The 27,655-nt window shown below is 43.0% G+C and overlaps 1 protein-coding gene across 3 annotated transcripts in view; it reads right to left on the reverse strand.

Moving 5' to 3' along the window:
• The window catches only part of LOC122812315 (breast cancer anti-estrogen resistance protein 3 homolog), a 697,444-nt gene that overhangs the window by 638,161 nt on the left and 31,628 nt on the right, over nucleotides 1-27,655 (reverse strand). The window lies entirely within an intron of this gene.

The raw sequence follows: 27,655 nt of genomic DNA on the forward strand, positions 1-27,655 counted from the left end.
TGTTAACCAAAGTCTGACAAGGGGATATGCGTCCATGGGGGAAAATGTTATCCAATTATACAGTTGGAGGTAGATACAGAGTTTGGGGAAAGCCTACACCTGACAGTCATTATTCCCTAAAGATGTAATAACTGGGAAAGTTTTTCCTTTTTTCAAAAATCTCTGAACTAGAATTAAAGCAGACATAGTTCACTGGTCAACAGATTAGAATAATCCCCATAACCTATGGGAACACGAATACATGGATATTCTGCCTAAAAACGGGAACCCGTGCCTCTCTACTACAGAGATGTTCAGCAGAAGAAGGGGGGCATTGGATGTGTAGAGTGGAATCAAAGACCCAAGAAACCAAAGAAAGGTTGAAACCACTGACTGAGATAAAGACGAAGGGTAACAAAGAACCACAGAGTGAGTGTGGGGCCTCAAGTCAATGAGTAACTGAAGTTCTTAGAGCATTTGCATGGGCAGCTTATCCATGGGAAGGAATGCGATAGAAGGTTCCTAAATCTGTTTTGCCCAGAGATGAAGCAAGGCCTTCTACCTCCCAAGGCACACAGGGAGAAGAGAATCTCAGTCAGCTTCAAAATGTACTGAAGGGAGGATGAGAAGCTATGCTAGAGAAGGTGTATCCAGGATTGAGGAAGGGTCTGGCTCCTGTTGGACCACCACCAGCTTATCCCTATTTGTCTACATGGTAGCTAAAGACTGCAATGATATTTTCTAGTACCAGAGCCATTTAGACAAATGGTTACAGAACTGGGTCGTAGTTATGTGTGGGGGGACATGAATAAATCAAAGCAAGATACCCCAGGTTGTGCTGACTAGGTATCATGAAGGAAACTGAAAACTGTAAAGACAGGTTTCTCAAGTGTCAAGGGACAGCTGTGAACTTGGGCTTTATGAATCCTTTGTAATGGAACTTCCATTATAGGCACTAAAATCAAATTGTTGTGATTGACATTGTGGGATGATTAGGTGCAGCAGTGGACATCTGAGACCATTAGTTAGGTACAGCAGTGGACATCGTGGGACCATCAGTTAGGTGCAGTAGTGGACATCATGGGACCATCAGTTAGGTCAGTAGTGGACATCGTGGGATGATTAGTTGTGTGCAGCAGTGGACACCAGCATATACTGCTGGTGCTGGACTAAGTTATAGTTCCCTGAAGTTATTCTGCTCAGAAAAGCTAACTCCCAACCTATTTTGTTGACCAGATCAGTCCCACTAGGCCTGACTCGAGGTGGTATTCATATTGACTAGGGGAAATTTGGGTAGGGCACTGGGAAACTTCTCTTCTTTCAATAAGTGCCATGGGATCTTTTACATCTGCCTGAGGTATCACCAACTCAGACAGATATGGCCTCATATTAAAGTCTCATCCAAACGATGATGCACTCATGAATGCACCACCACTTTATACTGTACTGCAGTGTGAATACTGGAAAATGAATGTGACTACCTGGTGCAGGAATGGAACCCACAGTCTTCTGCACCAAAGGTGAGTGGGTTACCTATTGAGCTACTGAGATGTATTTATTTTCCCAGGTAGGGATACTGAAGGTGATTCTAAAAGAAAAATACACCCTTGGTGTTCAAAAACTATTAAACAATGCAACAAGTGGAACCCCCCCAGAGATACCTTACTAAAAAGATACAAGGCCTAAAAAACATGTCCTACATGGACACCGTATCTTACAGGCTGATAGCAAGTGACCTGTGTCTGGCATACAATGCATCCTCCAACCTTTACGGATAGATTTACTGCACATCATCAAGTCAGGTGGCATCAGAAATGCTCTGTTTAGGATCCAAACCTCCTCTACAAAAATCAACAGAATGGTCTGGAGGGACAGCTATATCTAGTAAAGGATACTGGTGCTGTGAAACAGACTCTCCTTCCACATAAAACAAACTTCATCCCAGTCCATATTCAAGCACACGTTAGATCTATGGATGGGAAATAAAATAAATTAGCCCAGGACTTCTGTCTGTACTACTAATTGACAGATGCAGGTCCTAAATGCTTCACCTCATGCATGGATCTCCTACAATTATCAACTGTATGATCCCAGTTTTTCTCATTAGGGGTAATACATAGAAAGTTACTAGTTTATTGGCCCTGAGGCCCTTACAAGACTAGCAAAGAATTTAGCCAATATTCTTATAGGTTCATAGGATGATACTAGGCTATTGGCCCAGAGGCCCTTATAAGCCTAGACAAGAATTTCAAGTCATCACCTGATCCCCTGTCCAGCAGGGACACAGATGGCATCCCAGAGGAGTATTTTCTGCTCCCCATCCAGTTATCCAGGCTGCACTTAAAAAGGGATAATGAGGTGCTCTGCTTGATGTGCAGAGGGATAATGAGGTGCTCTGCTTGACGTGGAGAAGGATAATGAGGTACTCTGCTTGACGTGGAGAAGGATAATGAGGTACTCTGCTTGACGTGGAGAAGGATAATGAGGTACTCTGCTTGACGTGGAGAAGGATAATGAGGTGCTCTGCTTGATGTGGAGAAGGATAATGAAGTGCTCTGCTTGACATGGAACGGGATAATGAGGTGCTCTGCTTGACGTGGAGAAGGATAATGAGGTGCTCTGCTTGACGTGGAGAAGGATAATGAGGTACTCTGCTCGATGTGGAGAAGGATAATGAGGTACTCTGCTCGATGTGGAGAAGGATAATGAGGTACTCTGCTCGATGTGGAGAAGGATAATGAGGTGCCCTGCTTGACATGGAGAAGGATAATGAGGTGCCCTGCTTGACGTGGAGAAGGATAATGAGGTACTCTGCTTGACGTGGAGAAGGATAATGAGGTACTCTGCTTGACGTGGAGAAGGATAATGAGGTACTCTGCTTGATGTGGAGAAGGATAATGAGGTGCTCTGCTTGATGTGGAGAAGGATAATGAGGTGCTCTGCTTGATGTGGAGAAGGATAATGAGGTACTCTGCTCGATGTGGAGAATGATAATGAGGTGCCCTGCTTGACATGGAGAAGGATAATGAGGTACTCTGCTCGATGTGGAGAAGGATAATGAGGTGCCCTGCTTGACATGGAGAAGGATAATGAGGTGCCCTGCTTGACGTGGAGAAGGATAATGAGGTACTCTGCTTGACGTGGAGAAGGATAATGAGGTACTCTGCTTGACGTGGAGAAGGATAATGAGGTACTCTGCTTGATGTGGAGAAGGATAATGAGGTACTCTGCTTGATGTGGAGAAGGATAATGAGGTGCTCTGCTTGATGTGGAGAAGGATAATGAGGTACTCTGCTTGATGTGGAGAAGGATAATGAGGTACTCTGCTTGATGTGGAGAAGGATAATGAGGTGCTCTGCTTGACGTGGAGAAGGATAATGAGGTACTCTGCTTGACGTGGAGAGGGATAATGAGGTGCTCTGCTCGATGTGGAGAAGGATAATGAGGTACTCTGCTCGATGTGGAGAAGGATAATGAGGTACTCTGCTCGATGTGGAGAAGGATAATGAGGTGCCCTGCTTGACATGGAGAAGGATAATGAGGTGCCCTGCTTGACGTGGAGAAGGATAATGAGGTGCCCTGCTTGACGTGGAGAAGGATAATGAGGTACTCTGCTTGACGTGGAGAAGGATAATGAGGTACTCTGCTTGACGTGGAGAAGGATAATGAGGTACTCTGCTTGACGTGGAGAAGGATAATGAGGTACTCTGCTTGACGTGGAGAAGGATAATGAGGTACTCTGCTTGATGTGGAGAAGGATAATGAGGTACTCTGCTTGATGTGGAGAAGGATAATGAGGTGCTCTGCTTGATGTGGAGAAGGATAATGAGGTACTCTGCATGACGTGCAGAGGGAGTCTATTCCACAGATGGGGGAGTCTATGGAACACAAAGTCCTATTGATGTCACAGACCAGGTTCAAGTCACACTTGCAGGTTACTTGAGTGAAGCTTGACTTGTGGATATGCAGCAGTCCCATCAAGGCGGGGTCTGAGATTGCTTTGTATGCCAGGCAGGGTCTATATTAGAACCATTCAGTTCAGCGAACACCATTTTACATCAAAAATGCTGTTCAACGAACTGTTATAGTGAGGTCGCTGTACAGTGAAATCGGAAAATTTGCCCTTTCCTCACTGTAGTGCTATCTCGGAGTTGGTATATATAATTAGTGGGGGGTTTGGGGGGGGACACAGCCCCCCACAAAGTGAGTTTGACGAGTGGCATTTTCAATGTGAAAGCCATTTGCTGGACTGACTTTTCGTGGTTCTAATATAGACCCTGCCAGACAGAGGTCACCTCTGAGGAGTCTCTAAGAGACTGAGTAGAGGCACAGGGCTTTTAGCCTGTGTACGGTAGATGTTTGAGGCCTTGGATTCTCCTGGTGAGGGACCGCTGTGGTCTCTCCAGCTGCTGCATGTGCTTTGTGAGGCACATGTCGAAAGGGGCATTGTTCTCAATAATGGGTCTTATAAGGGAAGAATACAGGGATGTTATGACCACCTTGCCCTGGATGAGATACCCTTACTAATGAAGTGTGCCATGTAGGATTACCATACAATGGAGGCAATATGGGGGTCAAAAGTTAGTTTTCTATCAACCTGGGTGCCCAAGTTCCTCATGACTGATTATATGTGCTTAGGACCTTGTTTTTAATGTGACAATTTGTGGGGATATCACTCTCCCCAAAGGGGATGATGATGCATTTTTTTGGCATTCAGTTTGAGGCCATGTTTATGGCACCAGTCATTTGTTTGGGTGAGACCCTCTTGGAGGACGTCCACATCACTAGGGGAATTAATGACAGTGCTCAGCTTGCAGTCATCTGCAGACTTGATCAGCCATAGCCCACTGGTTTTGGCCTGCACCTCAGAACAGTATATCCCAAACAAGAGGCCCCAAGACCAATCTTTGGGGTACACCACTCATTACAGGTCTACTGCTTAAGGTGGCTTCCCCTATTTTGACTAGGTGGTTTCTATCAGTGAGCCAGTTTGCTACCCATCTGGTAACATACTATGGATTGATGCCTAATTGAGAGAATTTATTATATCAGAGTGGGGAATAGTATCGAAGGCTTTGGCCAGGTCAAGGTAGGTGGTGTGCACCATCTTCCCCTTGTCTATAGCTTTGGTGACCTCTCAAAGAAGCCAGCCGAATTTAACAGACATAACCTCCCCTTGAGGAAACCAAACTCTGTGCATCAACCATGGGATAGGTAAGGCCAATCTATAACCAAATGGGATAGGTGATTTCAAACACAAAAAGGGAAACTGACTGGGCTTAAAATGGCCTGCAAGTGCAATTAGCCTAGCACTTACCTATGAACCTATAAAACGTCATAGGGCACCTTGTGTCAGAGTCTTCTAGTAAAAGAATGAAGAATCAGAGTGTATCAAAACAAAGAGGGCTTTTTTTGGGACTTGCTAGATATTTTCAAAAGTTCATTCCTTACCTCAGTTTGCCTGCATTACATGTCCTCTTACCAGCCTGATCAAAGTGAAGCTGACTGAGCAAGTCTAGTGGATGCCAGAAGCAGAGGAAGTAATTCAAAGGATTAAAAAATATTTTCTGTAGAACTGTTCCTGGTGCCCCCTAACATTTCAAAGCCATGTACCATAGGCACAGATGCCTCTGAGGCTGGATTGGGGGCAGTGATTGCACAAAGAAAGGGCAATGAAAGGCATCTGGCAAGAATTGAAATACTTCACTACAGAGAGTTAATACCTGGACATCAAATTGATTTTGTTGTACCCACTCTATTAAGTGTTTGTTAGTGAGAGATCATACTGGTTAGGATCATGCCCTCCGCCAATGTCTTATCCTACAACAAGAAAGCAGTGTGAAGCTCTGCAGGTGGGCTCCAGCACTCATGCTGTTCCACTTCCTAATTCAACACCTCAAGTGTTATTATGGTCTGTCTACAAGTCATGGAACTTTCAACAGAAGGTGGGAGTCTCGCGAGTCCAAAATTGCCAGGTAAGTGCTGGTTATGGAAAACCTGGAGGATGTCTAACTGCAGAGTTTATGGTAAAAAGACTTAATTGTTTTGCCAGAGGAAGCCCAGTCAGTGAGAGACTGAATTATGTGAACATCCGTGGGGAGAGTCTTTTGTTTTTCAACAGGCTCAGCAGAGAATGTAATTTCGTAAGACTGTCAGCAGTGAGACAGACATCGTGCATGGTGTGCTCGGTACCATTGCTAACTTAGTTCAAGAATGGAAGATTTGTTTATATTCTGGATGCATTGTGGTGAAATCAGTCTATTTTTGTACTGTACAAAAAATATTTACCGTTTCCACACATATCTATATTGTATCAGACTCCTGTTAACATACTCTATTTCTCCTTTTAACATATCAAACAAGGTTCATGATTTTTGATGTCAATTTTAACTTACTCTGAGAGAGATTTGCAATTTTTACTGGATTAACAATTCTATTCAAATGCAGGTGACATGGTTTGGGGATTGCCAAGTATTACAGAGTGTAGCTTCAGAGCGTGACACTTGTGTTGTGTACTGCAGTGCCTGAAATTATGGAAATGTGTGAATATTTCTCTTCCTGGTCAAGCCAGAGACCATTTACACTCTCTCACTTATTAACCAGCAATTGCCACAGCATTAACTGTGGATCCCACCCCCAAATAAATCCATCTCCTACCTGAAGGTTCTGTAGTGAGCGATCATTAAGACAAATGAGAATACTTGTTACTTTTTAGAAAGAAGGAAGATGTTGACACAAGATAATATCCAGTCTCTTTTTCATTAAATGTTACAGGATAATATTGTGTCTCTTTTTCATTAAATGTTACAGGATAATATCCAGTCTCTTTTTCATTAAATGTTGCAGGATAATATCTTGTTTCTTTTTCATTAAATGTTACAGGATAATATCGTGTCTCTTTTTCATTAAATGTTACAGGATAATATCCAGTCTCTTTTTCATTAAATGTTGCAGGATAATATCGTGTCTCTTTTTCATTAAATGTTACAGGATAAAATCCAGTCTCTTTTTCATTAAATGTTACAGGATAAAATCCAGTCTCTTTTCATTAAATGTTACAGGATAAAATCCAGTCTCTTTTCATTAAATGTTACAGGATAAAATCCAGTCTCTTTTTCATTAAATGTTACAGGATAATATAGTGTCTCTTTTTCATTAAATGTTACAGGATAATATCCAGTCTCTTTTTCATTAAATGTTACAGGATAAAATCCAGTCTCTTTTTCATTAAATGTTACAGGATAATATCCAGTCTCTTTTTCATTAAATGTTGCAGGATAATATCCTGTCTCTTTTTCATTAAATGTTACAGGATAAAATCCAGTCTCTTTTCATTAAATGTTACAGGATAAAATCCAGTCTCTTTTCATTAAATGTTACAGGATAAAATCCAGTCTCTTTTTCATTAAATGTTACAGGATAATATCGTGTCTCTTTTTCATTAAATGTTACAGGATAATATCCAGTCTCTTTTTCATTAAATGTTACAGGATAAAATCCAGTCTCTTTTTCATTAAATGTTACAGGATAATATCCAGTCTCTTTTTCATTAAATGTTGCAGGATAATATCCTGTCTCTTTTTCATTAAATGTTACAGGATAAAATCCAGTCTCTTTTTCATTAAATGTTACAGGATAAAATCCAGTCTCTTTTTCATTAAATGTTACAGGATAAAATCCAGTCTCTTTTTCATTAAATGTTACAGGATAAAATCCAGTCTCTTTTCATTAAATGTTACAGGATAAAATCCAGTCTCTTTTTCATTAAATGTTGCAGGATAATATCCAGTCTCTTTTCATTAAATGTTACTTGACCGGCTAGCTTTACTTAGTGCTGCATTAGATGTCATAAGCAAGTAGATGCCCTCAAGTCAAAATAGACTCACGGTGACTCTGTGGGTAATCCCCATAGTGTTCTCATGGCATACATTTCAAAAGCAGACTGCCAGGCCTTTTTTCTGCACAGATACTGCTGCTGCTCAGTTGTGCTCCAAACAGGTATCAAACCCAGGTCTACTAGTTGTTAATGTGCCCCTTGACCTGGGATACTATAACATATATGCACTTCATTACCCATTTCCAGACAAACAATAACTGCCACCTATCAGTCAGTCCCTCCCCTTACAGCTGGCTCTATACCTATACCAGCTATACCTGCAGTTTTTTCATGAATCCTGTTCACATAAACTTAGTGTACCATTAGGCAAGTCCCCATGCACTATATAATTCAGGAATCATGGCTAACACAGCCTTAGTATGCAATCTGAAATTCTGAAAGTTACTAATGTTTCTTTAAAGATAAATAAAATCTATTTTTCATATACAGAAACCACAAAATGCAACCAGCCATGCATACCAGTTGCATCTGCTTCTACAAAGTCACGTGGTACGTGTGTAATTGCACCTTTGTGTACATGGCATTCTTCTTGGAACCATAATTTCTAATTTTTGTTTGGAGACACATCTCTATGTATCGTCTTCCCTCTGGGTGCAAAATAATTTCCAAGTCTTGCTCAAAAAAACTGTTATATTCTGTCTCTACAAATATGTTTTTACTTGTCAGTGAAATAACGGCTAATTAATGCTGCAGCAATTAAACTATGTAACAGCACCCTTCCTAGCATTCAGAAGCAGAAATGCCTGAAGGAGTATATTGTGTCCAAGTCTTTCCTTGTATGATTCACAAGGCACTCCTTGCAGTGTCATAGAAGCTTTACTCCTCAAAGCTTCAATTCTATCCAAGTACTTTTTAAGATGCACTATTTCCAGTATATGAAGACTGGATTCCAAGGGAATAGCAGTGATCAGAAAAGCAGCAGAGAGCTTCCTACGGGTAAGCTTACAGTTCCATGAATCCTCATCTCTGTGAATTTACTGTAGCCTTTTAATAGAGATTTTTGATCTGGAGGCTGTCTGGGTAAACTTCCTGCCTGCTGTACCACACCCTGTAGAACACACCTCATCTAAGCTTTTATCCTATCGGAGGCAGGACATTACTCAGTTTGACACTGAAGTCCAGATCCCACACATCTGTTGCATAATTAGTGTCATAACCAAAAATAATTTGCCGATTCACTTTATTATTCAATATGTCACTGGTGAAGGCATTTGAAAAGCTCAGACCCTGTTCTCATCTGCATGTTACTCCCGAAGTCAAGAACCATTTTTTATAAATATCATCTGATCCATCATATCTGTGGCTTGGATTATATCAAAATAATAAACAGGCACAGACGTGTCAAGTGCCTGCCTTACCCTGTTTGAGTGTCAGGATAACTGTTCAGCCATAGGTGATTATATAGAAAAAAAATGCATAGCCTTGCAGAGTAGGAACATTTATTTTTACAATGGTGAGAAAAAGTACATTGAATACTTTATTATGATGCTTGTAGTGCTGAAACTCACCCACATAAATTTGCTTGTGCGACTTACCGCATAAGCATGCTGTTTCAACATAAAGGAAACAGTTACCTGCACTGAGATTACTGGATCATTTCAGTATTAAGGAAGCTGTTACCTGCACTGAGATTACTGGATCATTTCAGCATTGCAGAAACTCATAGCTGCACCGTAATCGCACCGTAATCACTGGATCATTTCAGTATCAGGAAAATTATCATCTGCAATTTGATTGCTGGATCATTTCAGTATTAGGAAAAATTATCTGCACTGTAACTACTGGATCATTTCAGTATTTGGACATACCTCTCAACCTCTTAGTGCAAGAAATCTAGACAAAGGCGGACAAAATAGGGAGAAAGGCCCCAAAATAAGGACACATTTTAAATATTGCTTTTATAAACTTAGAAAGTTGCTAGAGTAACAGGGTTTGTTTTAACATATATTTATTGAAAGATGTGAAGTCAAACTCAAATGCATGTCATTATTTAGTGACTTCAGTCTTCAGCTCACCCAAGTGATTTGCCAGAAAACCACAAATTTTATGAGGGACAGACCAAAAATATTAGCCAAAAATCTGGACAGTTGAGAGGTATGACTGTGGAAACTCTTACCTGCACTGTAATTACCAGGCCATTTCAGCATTAGGTAAACAGTTATATGTAATTTGATTAACGGATCATTTCAGCATTACAGAAACTACTACCTGCAATGTGATGTCTAGCTCTTTTCAGCATTAGTGGGAAGCTGTTACCTCCACTGAGATTACTGGATCATTTCAGTATTAGAAAAGCTGTTACCTGCACATTGATTACTGGATCATTTCAGTACTAGAGGAAGTAGTCACCTGCACTGAGATTACTGGATCATTTCAGTATTAAAGAAGCTGTTACCTGCACTGAGATTACTCGGCCATTTCAGTATTAAGGAGACTGTTACCTGCACTGAGATTATGGGATCATTTCAGTACTAGGGGAAACTGTTACCTACACTCAGATTACTGGATCATTTCAGCATTAGTGGGAAACTGTTACTGGACTGTGATTACTGGATCAGTTCAGTATTATGGAATCTCTTATCTGCACTGAGATTACCGGATCATTTCGGTATTAAGGAAGCTGTTACCTGCACTGAGATTACTAGATTAGTTCAGTATTAGGAAAGCTGTTGTCTGCATTGTGATTACTGTATCCGTAGCTGTTGTCTGCACTGTGATTACTGTATCCGTAGCTGTTGTCTGCACTGTGATTACTGTATCCGTAGCTGTTGTCTGCATTGTGATTACTGTATCCGTAGCTGTTGTCTGCATTGTGATTACTGTATCCGTAGCTGTTGTCTGCATTGTGATTACTGTATCCGTAGCTGTTGTCTGCATTGTGATTACTGTATCCGTAGCTGTTGTCTGCACTGTGATTACTGTATCCGTAGCTGTTGTCTGCATTGTGATTACTGTATCCGTAGCTGTTGTCTGCATTGTGATTACTGTATCCGTAGCTGTTGTCTGCACTGTGATTACTGTATCCGTAGCTGTTGTCTGCATTGTGATTACTGTATCCGTAGCTGTTGTCTGCACTGTGATTACTGTATCCGTAGCTGTTGTCTGCATTGTGATTACTGTATCCGTAGCTGTTGTCTGCACTGTGATTACTGTATCCGTAGCTGTTGTCTGCATTGTGATTACTGTATCCGTAGCTGTTGTCTGCACTGTGATTACTGTATCAGTTCAGCATTACACAAACTGTTACTTGCACTGTGATTACTGGATCATTTCAGTATTATGGAATCTCTTACCTGCACTGTAGCTACTGGACCATTTTGGCATTAGGGAAACTTATTTGCAATTTGATTACTGGATCATTTCACTATTAGGAAACTTGTTACCTGCACTCTGAATTCTTGGTCTGTTATTGTCGGACCATTTCAACGGCCAGTGTGCTGCAGCAGCTACAACACAGCTCTCTACTTTTTTGTTCTAGAATCAGTGACAAAACCAAAGATAATTGGGGGAGGCCCAAAATCAGAAGCTATTTTCAAACATTACTATAATTCACTTTGAAACTGTAAGGTGTGTCATTAATGATCCACTGCGATTCTTAATGATTTACCAAAATAAATAAATATATACATAAATATGAAATAAAATCAGGGGCAGCTGAAAGGTATGAGCTAAGGAGATGCAATATTTTGTTTGTTTATTTTGTTTACCAGGAAAGCCCAGTTTGGTGCAAGACCCATTTTCAGTAAAGGCTCAAGGAGAAAAGGTCCATATAACATTAAAGAATGATACATTCTCCTATTTACATTTTAAGCGTTTTTGCATTTTAATATACAAATTAAGATTTCACTATAATTTATGGTTAGGCCAGGATGATTTGTGTATATTCTCTGTCACTTTGTATCTTAATCCTTCCCCACCCCAAGCAGCATGGGATACATTCATCTACAAATTCAGCATTGTTAAAATGTCTTCATTTCCTGAATTGTTGTTCTCCAATGAAGGATTACCTATATGAAGGTACACCTTCTCATAACCTAGATGCCTGGAGCATCAACAACATAAATAAATATGTAGAGTGTCTCCTTAAGTGATAATATTAACTCACATTTGGGGCTTAAATCCAAGACTTAAAGCATACCATGTTGGTGTCACTGTTACTGCACCAACAAGAGCCCCTGAATACACAGGTGTACAACGTGCTTGGAGTCTTGGCTTCGAGTCTCTAGTATTATCCTTTCATTTATACGAGTCTAATAGTGCCCAAGTATGGGTGTCTGCCTGTGTATGCATGTTAACAGTGCCTAAGTAGGGGTGTCTGCCTGTGTATGCATGTTAACAGTGCCCAAGTATGGGTGTCTGTCTGTGTATGCATGTTAACAGTGCCCAAGTATGGGTGTCTATGTCTGTGTATGCATGTTAACAGTGCCCAAGTATGGGTGTCTATGTCTGTGTATGCATGTTAACAGTGCCTAAGTAGGGGTGTCTGCCTGTGTATGCATGTTAACAGTGCCTAGATTCGGGTGTCTGTCTGTGTATGCATGTTAACAGTGCCTAAGTAGGGGTGTCTGTCTGTGTATGCATGTGTCCACATTTGTAATTGGTGCTTAACAGGATATAGAATTGTTGCCATATGTCTTTGCAAGGCAACTTATGCTGCAGTCAACATATTTAGTAGTAAAATGTAATAAATAATTCTGCAGAACAATAGTCAAGTAGAAATGTATCTCGTAACAAGAGCACTAATGCATCCAGTTATCAGATCTTCTAGGAAAATAGTAGAGACTGTTCTGAAATTGTAGGAACGGCTTTTAAGCTTCTTCAGTGAAGCATCCGATTAATATAGTGCACACCTGACAAAAAAAGTCACTACAAAAATTGGACAGATTTCCTTACCTAAAAATACTGGCAACGAAAATAAAATCCTCCAATGCTTTTTTACATATGCACAATTTTTGGGATCACAGGTTCATAGCGGTTTACTAGGCTAAGAACCACAAGGGTTTTTTTAAGCCTAGACATGCATCCCAAATCTCTCAAGTTGTGGTACCCTCACCAAGTGTAAGCAGAGGAGCGAGAGATGAACCATTCACAGGCTGCCTGTGTCCATTAGAAACATGGATGCCAATCCAGGGATGAATTTCCTGTTCCTCGTCCAGTTGTCCATGTTTAATTCGGTTAGGGAGGTACTCTGCTTCACATGGATGGGGAGCTGGTTGCAGAAACTATGTAGTCTATGTGATACATACCTATCTCTCCACCAGGTCCTATTTATAATCACAGTCAAGGTTAAGGCTTTAGAACGGGTAATTCTGGTGCTGTTTATTTTGTAGGAAGTCCATCAAGGGTGGGGTCTGTCAATGTTTTGTACGCCAGGCATAGATCTCCCCTCAACAGTCTGTAGGAGGCTGAATACAGGGATAGGGCCTTGAGACAGTCTCATCTCGATCCATTTGCAGAGGATTGTTGGGAATTTTACACAGGTCTTATACAAGCCAAGTCCCTAAAGACAGCCTTATTTTGTGGTTGGTTAGTACCACAAGGCCAACCACAGAAGATGACTGACTTGTGGTCAGATTTAACCAAGGGAAGACAGCTTAAGGACAGGACAGCCCTTCCATTCTGCTACAGCACATGAATATACAAGTATTGTCTTTCTGAACTATATGCTTTATACACTTTTGAATAACCATGGTTTAAATGAGTCTGTTTTACATCAGGCTACCATCCTGGTTAAACACACAAGAAGTATATACATAAAAATACAGCAGAACAACAGAGGATACCTTAATCACTCATTTATACTGCCCTCAGTAATTTGTGAGATTTTTTCCCTCAAATGGTTGCCAGAACTGCAGCAAGATGACACAGATTCCATAACATCATTTGGAAAAGCAACCCATTGTGATAACTACAACACCCTCTTCCACATTCAGATCAGCAAAACACTGGGACAATCTCCAGCCTGCATGTTTACAGCATAGCAATGATAAAGACGACTTAACTCTCCTGCAGTGCATGCTCAAAACTGCCCATTTGCACAGAAAATAAAAACAGCAAGACCAGACATTCCTCTCTCCCCAGCATATACATGCAGGACAATCGCACAAACTGCCAATCCCCCTGTTCCTCACCCTACCGATGTGTAACGGCAGCAGGAGCAGCGAATTCTTCCACCACGGGCATGTGGAAAAGAAGAATGTCCAAATTCTATGCACACGTAAATAGTTCCACAGACACAGTGCTCCCCTTCAAAGTAAATGCAATGCCAAATTTAAAAATAATCCCCTTCAAAGTAAATACAATGCCAGATTTAAAAATAATCCCCTTCAAAGTAAATACAATGTCAGATTTAAAAATAATCCCCTCAAAGTAAATACAATGCCAGATTTAAAAATAATCCCCTCAAAGTAAATACAATGCCAGATTTAAAAATAATCCCCCCAAAGTTAATGCCATATTAAAAAATAATCCCATATTAAAAAATAATCCCCTCAAAGTTAATACAATACCATATTTAAAAATAATCCCCTCAAAGCAAATACGATGCCAGATGCAGAAAACATCCCCTCAAAGTAAATACAAAGCCACATTTAAAAATAATCCCCCCAAAATTGATGCCATATTTAAAAATAATCCCCTCAAAGTAAATACAATGCCAGATTTAAAAATAACCCCCTGTGGTGGGAACCAAATGTAAACTGGCTCTATAATAAAAGATGGAAACTCGTTGCACACAAAAATAAATTTAATACTCATTATATTAAAATGATCTTGCAAAACTTCAGGGAACTCCAGAACCTGACCAAATCAAAACCAGATACAAGATAAAAAAATCACCCAGGTGAAGGATAACCACAACGACTTGTTTAAGTATGTTAGAAATGTCTGAAACAATTTCCAGCCCTCCTAAGCGATAACAACAAATAGTATCACATACTTGCACCCACAGCACATAATCTACTGGCAGATAAGTATACCCCTACCCCCCCATATTCCCAAAGCACATACCTATATGTACACACTATCAAATCTCCCAAGAACAAGTGCTTAAGGTAATATCCAAGGCCAAAAATATTACTTCTATGGGCATACAACATAAGTGTTATACCCCCTACAGTGGCTATTCTATATCATCCTCCAAACAGGCTTTGTGGTGGATGAATGGAGGATAGCAGCCATCATCCCCCTGCACAAAGGTGGGGTGTCAATGGACCCTGGTAATTATACACTCATGAGCCTGACCAATTTAACCTGTAAGGCTGCTGAAGGAATCATTATGGAATTAATAAATAAAGGACATAAGGAACCTGCAGACTCTTAACCCAAGCTAGTTCAATTTGCCATGGGTAGATTCTGCCTATTTAACCTTGTTTACTTCTTTGAGGAGGTTACTGAAGCAATGGATGAGTGAAAGTCAGTACACACTGTATATATAGACCTCACAAAGGCATTAAACACATCTCACACTCTGGTAATGCAGTTAAACTCCCCCAAATAAATGGAAATGCCTGTATAACTCATGGAAATCTCTTTGTAACTCAAGGAAATCCATATGCAACTCACTGGATAGTTAACCGGCTCAGACACAGAACCCAGATTATTAGAGCATGTGGTTCTACATCCTGCAAAAAGACCTGTCACTAGTGTTGTACCACAGGTTTCATTCCTTGGGCTGCTTCTTTCTAGCATTTATTTCTTGGAGGTCAAAGCAAAATGTTAAAGGTTTATGGATAACCAAGTCTGCACAGGACTGGAAACTTTGCGCTATCAACTCTCCATTGAACACCAAGATCCTCCAAGAAGGCCTTTTTGAGACGAATAGCTGGTGTCAACACCATGGACTAAAAACACATGCCAGGAAATGTACAATAGCATGCTTTTGGCAAGCAAGACTTCCCTTGTAACTATCACATCAACAAACTCTCCTTGAAAATTGATCCTGTAGTCAGGGATCTCGGAAACTATGAAGACACTGAACTGTCCTTTGATCACAGTGTAGCTACTATGGTTTGGAAGTCCATTTTCATTGCACAGCTTATATCTAAAGGTATGGCATCTAGGTAAAATGAGGACATCACTCCGTTGTACTCGGCTCTCGTTAGGCTAATCATAGAGTATAACACCCCCTTCAGTATGCACCTTGTCCAAATACTACAAAAGACCCTAAATTATTAAAACTATGTAGAGCACCTGAAAGCCTTGTCCCTCTTCCTGGTATCATACAGGCAGGTAAAAGGTGACCTCTGCCTTGTATACAGAGCCTTAACAGACCCATCAAATCCAATGGTAGTGGGAATGCCTGCTCAACGGATCTCAATCTCTTTTGCAGCATAAACGGGGCATGTTGGAGGAGAAGGTGTGCACGACAGAGAATACAACTTCTGTACAACTATCTTCCATTCCACATAAACCAAACTACTTCTTTTACTATATTCAAATGTAATTTGGACAACTGGATGGGAACTACAAATTCATCACTAATTCAGCACTCACATCCCTCATGAACAGGGATGAGAAGTAAATGTCCCAACATTACCTTGTTCTGCCCACCTCTTAGTAACTCATACACAAAACAAAGGCCAAAAAAAACTAGCATGGGAATAGAGTAAAATGTTTAAGATCCTCACAGATCAAAAGCCTAGTAAGTACCTACACATGCAAGTTAATGCTATTAACATAAGTTGGAAATGTCACTAAGCATATAGTGACCCAAAATATAGTACTAGTTAAACAATAAAATTACAATAAAATTACAAAAAACACCTAAAGTGCAGACCATCTTACTAAGTAAAGTTCAAATAGCTTGATGAGTACAATGGCAAAGGTGCTTCATGGAAAAGATCACAGTTTTCAGCAACAATCCCTTGGGACCCAGTGACGCTGTAAGTAAACCACTGTTCTGATTTTTCAGGGGGGCACAATGCCATAACCCTCAGGCTGCTACATGTAAATCCACAAAACAGGGAACCAACTCCCCTATAGGTATTGGCAAATGTAAACAGTCAAAAATAATGAAGGAATTTGCTATAGTTGAGACCACTCAATTGAACTTTCACTGGCAGAAGCGAGCAATAACAAAAAGGACAAAGTCATTCAAATGTTACACAAAACACAAACCCTGCAACTATACAAAAGCCACACAAAATATGGAAACAACACTAGGCAAGCAAACATAGGGACTACAAGAGGCCTATCCATATATACCTTGGAGGAGACACACTTTAAAGTTCTTGAGACCCTTTGCAACTAGCATCCCCCTCCAAAATAAAGTAGGGCTGTAAATGAGGACACCAGTGTAAACAAACTAACCATTCAATCATCAAAACTAATCTTAAAGACAGACAAAGTTGTATTTTCCTTGACCTGTAGGAGTAACGTATTCCATACGACAGTAATATGTTGAATTCAGAACCTATCTCACCAGCAACTTTTGTTTATTTGCTGGTGTAAATTTAAGTCCCTAGCCCAGGCATTTGGAAAATGACAGGTTCTGCAAAGAAGCAGGATGTCAAACTAGGACTGAATCTTTCTTAGCTTAAAAAGTGAGACAAAGGTACCCTCAGAGCAGCCTTTTGGCTACTGTGTATAACAAGTGATGTGCTAATCTATATCAGGATAACTGAACAGTTTAACAACTTATTTTTATTAAAAGAAACTTTGGCCTTTTCACTTGAGTAATATGGGTGGATGCTTGGAATTGTACTTAGAGGGCCCAAATACAAATAATGCAAAACAAATTCTCAGATGGCAGATGTAATAAAATAGCATTCAGAACAGAAGTAAATTCAGAACAGAAGTCATTCAAACAAGGAACACAACACAGGCCTCACATTAAATTCATAATTACAGAAACTGATAAGACATTCCCAAGTAAAGATACAGTGAGAGTGTATTTAAGCAACACAGCAGTCTGTGAAATTCTTTAAAGCTATACAGACAGAATAGTTCAGTTCTGAAAAATATCAAAGCAGCAAAGTCATACACGTAGACAGCTAAACCCTAATGAAATAGTCCACTCAAAAAAATAAAAGGCAGCAGACAAATGCATAACAGATAGTCCACTCAAACAAACACAAAGCAGCAGAAAGCTGGGGCCATTCCTTCTGACAGACATTCGTAACAGTAGCGGTAAGGGGTAGGAGAGTTGGAGATGTAAGATGGGATAAAATTCCCTCTTGAAACTGCACAGAGACCAGCAATATAGATCAACCTACTCTAGGCAGAACACCAGCAAGATGAGAAAAAAAAAAACAATAGGAGAAAGGCAATAACATGCAACATTTCCCACCACCCATAGACATACCTAACCACCTCCCACTGGCATACCTAACCACAAGGTAGAACTGCCACACTCAGGCTTTCAGAACTGTAGTAAGAGGTACCAGGCCTCTCCATACACATAAGGAACAGAAGAACTATGTAACCGTCTCCCCACACTGGCAGCAAACAGCAGCAAGGTGGGGCAATTTCCATCCTACATATACAGGCTGCGACAGAGTCCATTCCTATACTCAGAGTTAGTGCAGAATGGCACAAAATACACTGAACCGACTGATATTGCCAACATCCTGGCAGACAGGCTCAGCGCAAACTTCAAACCCCCCCCTCACTCCCAAAAGGGCCCATAACCATACCAGAAGAATGTAGAGTCCCTGAAATCACAGACACTCAGGTTAAAACAGCCCTCTCCAAAGCCAAAAACACAGCATCAATGGGACCGGACGGTGTCCCAGGCTGCATCCTACACAAGCTCAAAGACAAACTAACCCCTCACTTAAACACACTCTTCAAACTCAGCCTCTCCACAGGCTACATACCCATAGAGTGGCACACAGCAATGGTTATTCCACTCCACAAAGGTGGAGCCACAACAGACCCCTTGAACTATCGCCCTATAAGCCTGACTAGCTTGGTCTGCAAAGCTATGGAGCGCATCATCATGGAACTCATTAACAGAGACATTGGGAACCTCCAAACACTGGACCCTACCAGTTTGGCTTTGTTAAGAGCAGATCATGCCTCCCAAACCTGGTCGACTTCTTCTGAGGCAGTCACCAAGGCTATAGATGAGGGAAAGGTGGTACACACAGCCTACCTAGACTTCACTAAGGCCTTCAACACCATTCTCCATACTGGTACTATAGACAAGCTCACCAGCCTGAACATAAACCCCTACTTCACAAGATGGGTTGCCAACTAGCTCACGGACAGAACCCACATGGTGAGAGTTGTGGGAGCTAGGTCCGACAACTGGTTACAAGTGGCATTCCCCAGGGCTCAGTCCTAGGACCTCTCCTGTTTGACATATACTTCTCAGAGGTACAGGCAAGCACAGGAGGACTATGGCTGACCAAGTTTGCAAACGACTGCAAACTAGGGACTATAATTGACTCTCTGTCTGATACAGACATCCTCCAAAAGGGTCTCACTGAGACAGATACCTGGTGTCAAAATCATGGCCTCAAGCTAAATGCCAAAAAGTGCATAGTCATCCCCTTTGGAAAAAAACTACCCACAAACTACCACATAGGTGGTAGTCCCCTAAATACGGAAGACGTAATAAGGGATCTGGGGATCCAAGTAGATAGTAATCTCACCTTTGATAATCACATTGCCAGAGTGGTTAGAAAATCCTTCTACGTGGCCCACCTAATCACAAAAGGGTTCACATCCAGATCAAAAGAGGCCATTGTTCCCCTCTGCTCATCACTCATCAGACCCATCTTAGAGTACAACGCCCCATTTGGGATATACCTTATAAGACACCTGCAACAGCTGGAAAGACCACAGAAGTACCTCACCAAGAGGATCACTGGCCTCAAACAGATGCCCTATGCAGCTCAACTGAAGAAACTCCAGTTGTACTTGGTTGCATACCCCCTACTCAAGAGGTGATCTCTGCCTGACATACAAGGCCATGTCCAACCCAGAATTGATGGACATGCTCCACCTAAGGAAAACCTTATCCCCTCGAGCCACACACTCTAGGGATCTAAACCTCACCACAACAATAAATAGGACGTGCAGGAGGGATAGATTCCTGTCCCAGAGACTTCCCATGCTTTGGAACAAGATCCCAATCTACATTAGGCAGAACTCCTCACTAACACTCTTCAAAAAAAACCTTGACAAGTGGATGGGAAACAGAAAGTTTACCTCGGGGATCACTTCAGTGGCTCTGCTGGACAGAGGCACAGGGAACTAATCTAAGGGACGGCAAAAGCCAATGCATTCTGGCTAAGCTTATAAACGCCTTCGGGCAGATAGCCTAGTACACACCTATGAACATACCAGAACAGCCCCGACTCATCTACACATAGGAAAACAGTCCCCCGGCTTCTCTATACATGTACCAGCATACACCCTCCTGTTTACTTTACTACAACAGTTATCTCTCGTATACAAACACATTGGGACATTACCCCCTCCTATATACACACACACACACTAGGACAGCACCCCCCCACCGTATACACATATTAGGGCAGCTTCCCCCCACCGTATACACATACTAGGACACACTATCCCACACCATATACACATACTAGGATAGCTTGCCCCCCAACTGTATACACATACTAGGATAGCTGCCTCACACCATATACAAGGACAGCTCCCCCACCATAAACGCATACAAGGACAGCCCCCACCATATACACTTACTAGGACAGCCTCCCCCTACCATATACACAAAGTAGGACAGCCTTCCCTACCATACACACATACTAGGATAGCCTTCCCCCCACCCACCATACACACACATAGTAGGACAGCCGGCACCCTTCCCACTGTACATACTAGGACAACCCCCCCACCATATACACATACTAGGACAGCCCCCCTCCATCGTGCACATCTACTAGGACAGCCTCCCTACCATACACGCATACTAGGACAGCCCCGCCCCCACGATACACATACTAGGACAGCCTGCCCCCACCCACCAAACATACAAGGACAGCCTCCACCCCCACTGTATACAAATACTAGGACAGCCCCGTATACACATACAAGGACAGCCTCCCCACTGTACACACATACTAGGACAGCCTCCCTCCCCCACTGTACACACATACTAGGACAGCCTCCCTCCCCCACTGTACAGACATACTAGCACAGTTCCCCCCCACACTACACATCTACTAGGACAGTCCCCCCACCTTACACACATACTAGGAGAGCTCCCCACCCATATACACATACTAGGACAGTGACTGTCCCCACAATATACAAATACTAGGACAGTGCCCCCACTGTACACACATACTAGGACAGCCACCACCCCACCATACACACATACTAGGACAGCCCCCCCCCTGCATATACATATACTATGACACTCCTCCACGTGTGCACAAACAATGACACCCCCCACGTGCACACATACTAGGACAGCCCCCCCACGTACACAAATACTAGGACACCCCCCTACTGTGTACATGTACTAGGGTAGCCCCCCACTGTGTACACATACTAGGACAGCCCCCACCACCACATACTAGGCCAGCAGCCCCCCCCCCACAGTATACACACACCAGGACAGCCGCCCCCCTACTGTATAAACACACAGTAAACAGCCCCCCACCATATATATATATATATATATATATATATATACATATATATACATATATATACATATATATACACACACACACACAATAGGACAGCAGCTCCACCACTGTACACACATACCAGGACAGCCTCCTCGTCACCATGTTCACAAACAAGGACAGCCCCCCCCACCGTATATACATACTTGGACAGCCCCGCCGTATACACATACTAGGACACACTATCCCACACCATATACACATACTAGGACAGCACTGCCCCCACCGTATACACATACTAAGACAGCCCCACCCCATGTACACACATACTAGGACAAACCCACCTCCCCCACCATATACATGTACTCAGACAGCCACCCCCCACTGTGTACACATACTAGAGCAGCCTCCCACCATATACACGTACTAGGACAGCCCCCCCACCATACACACACATACTAGGACAGCCTCCCCCATGTACACACATACTAGGACAGCTCCCCCATGTACACACATACTAGAACAAACCCCCTCACCATATACAAATACTAGGACAGCCTCCTCCTCCTCCCCATATACACATACTAGGACAGCAGCCCCCCACAGTATATACACATACACACACACACACACACACACACACACACACACACACACACACACACACACACACACACACACACACATTCTCCCCACCATATGCACATACTAGGACAGCCTCTGCCCCACTATATACTCATACTAGGACAGCTTCCTCCTCCCTGTATACACACACACTACCACCGTATACACATACTAGGACAGCAGCCCCCTCCCCCCACTGTATACACATACTAGGACAGCCCCCTCATATACACATATACTGGGACAGCCACCTGGGGCCACCATAAACACATACTAGGATAGACCCCGCCCCACCGTATACACATACTAGGACAGCCACCCCCACTGTGTACACATACTAGGACAGCCACCCCCACTGTGTACACATACTGGGGCAGCCCGCCCCCTCCCCGTATACACACACTAGGACAGCCAACCTCCCACAGTATACACACACTAGGACAGCCAACCCCTCACAGTACATACATACTAGGAAAGCCTCCACCCCACCATAGACACATTCTAGGACAGCTCCCTGCCATATACACATACTAGGACAGCCTCCCCCCACTGTGTACACATACTAGGACAGCGTGTCCCCCATATACACTCACTATGACAGCCGCTCCCTACCATAAACAAACACTAGGACAGTCACCCCCCCCACTGTATACACACACTAGGACAGCCCTCCCCGCCATATACACATATTAGGACAGCCCCACCACCATACACACATACAGTAAACTTTCAGTTAACCGGCACCCATGGGGATTGGTAGATTCCGGATAAGTGTAGTTTGTGGTTGCTTGAGAGTTACTATTAAAAATAGGCCTGACTAATACTATACCCTATACTATTTGTTTGGCTGACTTGTTCTTAGGTTGGAGAGAGAGAGAGAGAGAGAGAATGTATTCCTATCTTCCTTTTTAAAACACAAAAACTCTAAAAATGCAAGGTATTTTTCTGCAGGGGGAGGAGGGACAAACAGTGCAACACATGAAAAATTGTACTGTGTTTCTTCAATTTCTTTTCTGGTTACTTGAGAGTCCTGGTCGCTTGAGTTCCAGTTAACAGAGAGCTTACTGTACTAGGGCAGCCACCTCCCCACTGTACACACATACTAGGACAGGCTGCTCCCCCACCATATACAGATACTAGGACAACCCCCCCCCCCACAGTACACTGATACTAGTGCAGCGTCTCCCCACCATGTACACATACTAGGTAGCCCCTCTACCATCTACATGTACAAGGGCAGCTCCCCCAGTATGTACACATACTAGTACAGACCCTCCACTATACACACATACTAGGACAGCCCCCCACCACCATATACAAATACTAGGACAGCCTCCTCCTCCTCCTCCCCGTATACACATACTAGGACAGCCCCCCCCACCGTATACATATACTAGGATAGTCCACCCCCACTGTGGACACATAGTAGGACAGCCTACCCCCCCCACCATATACACATACTAGGACAGCCCCCCCCACCATATACATATACTAGGATAGTCCACCCCACTGTGGACACATAGGACAGCCTACCCCCGCCACCATATACACACACTAGGGCAGCCACCCCCACCGCATGCACACACTAGTACAGCCTCCCCCCCCACACACAATATACACACACTATGACAGCCGGACCCCCCCCCACCATATACACACACTAGGACAGCCCCGCCACCATACACACATACAGTAAACTCTCAGTTAACCGGCACCCATGGGGATTGGTAAATGCCAGATAACTGTAGTTTCTAGTTGCTTGAGAGTTACTATTAAAAATAGGCCTGACTAATACTGTACCCTATACTATTTGTTTGGTTTGACTTGTTCTTAAGTTGGGGAAAGAGGGAATTTATTCCAATCTTCCTTTTTAAAACACAAACTCTAAAAATGTAAGGTATGTTTTTGCAGAAGGACGAGGGAGAGAAAGTGCAACACATGAAAATTTTACTGTATTTCTTCGATTTTTTTTTTCTGGATACTTGAGCGTTCTGCTTGCTTGAGTTCTAGTACAGTAAACTCTCAGTTAACTGGGATAGCCACCCCCGCCCACCACATACACATATTAGGACAGACTGCCTCCCATCGTATACGCATACCAGGACAGCCTATCCCCCACTGTATACACATATTAGGACAGCCCCCCCCAACTGTATACACATACAGATGGGCCCCCCCATATACACATACTAGGACAGCCCCCCCCCCACTGTGTACATATACTCGGGCAGCCCTTCCAATGTGTACATATGCTAGGACAGCCACGCCTCCCATATACACATAATAGGACAACCCCCCCACCATGTGCATATGCTAGGACAGCCCCCCTCACAGTGTACACATGCTAGGACAGCCTCCCCACCATGTGCATATACTAGGACACCCCACCACTGTATGCACATATGACAGCCGCCCCCACTTTGTGCACATACTAGGACAGCCCCGCCACTATATGCACATGCTAAGACAGCCCCTCCCCATACATATACTAGGACAGCCACCCCCCTCCGTCTACACATAATCGAACAGCCTGCCTCCACCCACCATACACACATACTAGGACAGCCACCCCCCATTGTACACACATAGGACAGCCATGCCTCATATACACATACTAGAACAGCCCCCCCACCATGTGCACATGCTAGGACAGCCCCCCCACCATATACACATAGTATCCCCCCTACATATACCTATACTATGACAGCTCCCCCACATACACATATACTAGGACAGTCTCCCCTCCTTACCATATACACATACTAGCGTAGCCTGTCCCCCCACCTTATACACATACTAGGACAGCCACCCCCCCACCATGTACACATACTAGGACAGCTTCCCCCTACTGTATGCACATACTAGGACAGCCCCCCTCCACTGTGTACACATGCTAGGACATCCAACCCCCACACCACGTACACATACTAGGACAGCCTCCCCCCACTGTATACACATACTAGGACAGCCCCCCCATATACTCATACTAGGATAGCCCCCCAATATAAACAAATGGGGACATCCCCCCCACCATGTACACATGCTGGAATAGCCCCACACCAATGTCTACACATAGTAAGACAGCCACCCCCCTGTATACACATACAAGGACAGTCTGTCCCCCTACCACATACACATACTAGGACAGCCCTCCCCCACCATGTGCACACACTAGGACAGCCCCCCACCGTATACACATACTAGGACAGCCACACCCACTGTATGCACATACGACAGCCATCCCCCACTGTATGCACATACTAGGACAGCCCCCCCACCCGTACACACAGTCCCCCTATTTACAATGTATGACAAGTTTTCCCACCGAGATACATAAAAGTCAGCAGCTGGACTGGATATTTCTCTTACATATATAGAGCAGCAGCAAGTCAGGAGAGAAATCCCTCATACAAACACAAAAGCAACTTAAGAGGGATGGCCTCCCTTCAATTTATATAAAGAGGAGACAATCAGGGCAGTTTCCACCTCCACATTTATACAGAAGAGACACAAACCGGGATAGACCTGGTTATGCATGCCTTGCAGTAATGGAACCCCCCCCCCCCCATCAGGCTTACAGAACAACAGCTAAAAGAGAAGAGAGATGCTGACCTATGATCAAAACTAGCAAGGGATGCTTTTTTTCACCCAATGCATAAAAAGAGCAGTGTGGAGGTTCTCTCTCTTACTCACTGCATATCATACAGAAGCCAGGTGTGACTGTTCTTACTTTAGCAATTCCAGTTCTCCTGTTACATGTGAAATGGCTTTAAGCAAAGAAAGACACTTATGTGTTCAGAAAAATGGAAATACTGATCAGGGCTAGCACTGTAGTCAGGAAGGTGCTGACCCGAACACTTAATATCTCCTAATGGAAGGTGCTGACCCAAAGATTGGACAGATCTCATAACAGAGTCCGTGTGTACAAATGCAATATCTGATAAATGGTACTGAAGTTATGACAGTGATAGAGTGGCATACAGAGAAGGGAGACTGGATGATCAGGTTTGTCTGCATCCCTTTGGGGAAGAAAGAATCTCATGTAAAGATGATCACTGGTGAGAAACCTGTGTCAAGACAAGCCAAGTACACTGGCAAAGAGAGGCATGGTTGGGTTGGAAAGGCATCAGAGCAGAGGGACTGAAACTATCAAGTCATTATAATAAGTATCCATGTAAATAAAAGGCATGGGGTGTCCTAGAAGGACAGCTGCTGACTACCATGTAGCCTTCCAGCAGGATTTGAGCTAGTGTCCACATACCTCAACTGCAGAAGACTGAGGGGGTACAAGATGAAAGACTGTCAGTTATGGTTAAAAATTAAAGAAGTTCTCTGTTACTGATGTTTTTTATGGATACAAATTCAGAAAAGACAACTATCAAGAAAAGCACACAAACTAAATAAATAAATAAGGTCAACTTTACAGCTTCAAAGTTAAGGTAAGGAGACATGATGGAAGTTTAACACATTTGGACAGCATGGTTTTGGTTCACATTGTCTCTGTCTATAAAGTGTAAGGGTCTTAACATACAGATTTCATATGCATTTTGAAGGTCAAGTATTATGTTATTAGTTATTATTTGTATTTATTTTCTAAGGTAGAGCACTGATCTCCATGGACCTTTTCCAGACTCTTCCTGGGAGTGTTTGTCTGGTTAAAGTGACTTGCAGAGTCACACAGTTAGACAATGGAGAATAAGCGAATCAAAATTTACACCACTGGATCACAAGAAACATCTCGTTAACAACTAGTTAATCCTGTAAGACAACTGCCTGACTAAAGGACTCCAATTGAACAGTGCAAGGCACTGACTGCGCTGCACCATGAGTATGTACAAGGCACCAAAAGCACATCCTCCATAAGCAGAATGTTAGGCTATGCACACACAGTGCTCTGAGGACATGGACCCAACCATATGCACCTGCAAGGCTTCAAAGTGCACAGCCTCATCTCCCATGTACCATGTGAAGCTCTAAGGACCACTATTCCAGCCATATGTACCATACAAGGATCTCAGCAAGGCTCCAAGTTCACAGTCCCAGCCTCATTCACTGGGTAAGACCCCAAGTACATAGCCATAGCTGTGTGCACCATGCAAGGCTTCAAACAGTCCCAAGCATGACCACAATATTGACCATGCAAGACCCTGATCATATGACTTAAACCACATGCACTACACAAGGTTCTGAATGAACCAGGAGTACTGCCTGGCCTCAGCCATTAGCACAATGCAAGACCCTGCTCACATGGGGTCAGCCATATCCACAGCAGGAGGAGCAGACAGGCTACATGTGCAGTGATGCACCCTGTCTGCAAGAAGCAGATCAAACCAACTTCATCTGCATGGTGAAAGCTTATATTTGCACAGTGCGAGGCTGCAGGTACAGAGGCCTAATGTGCATGGCATGAGGCTCCCACCTACACAGCCTTGATGCACACAGCCTTTACATGCACAATGATGCTAACAAATGCATTCTTCATGAGAATGGTGAGCATAGTGTTAGGCTTGACTCAGACATCCACTGCTTGCAAAAATGTCAAGCACCAAACAAATCCCCTGCATGCAGAGCCTGAAGCTCCAGGCACACTGCTCCTATATGA

This window comes from Protopterus annectens, chromosome 9.part0 (genome assembly GCF_019279795.1).
Source record: "Protopterus annectens isolate FY-2018-M chromosome 9.part0, PAN1.0, whole genome shotgun sequence".
Taxonomy (NCBI): Eukaryota; Metazoa; Chordata; order Ceratodontiformes; family Protopteridae; genus Protopterus; species Protopterus annectens.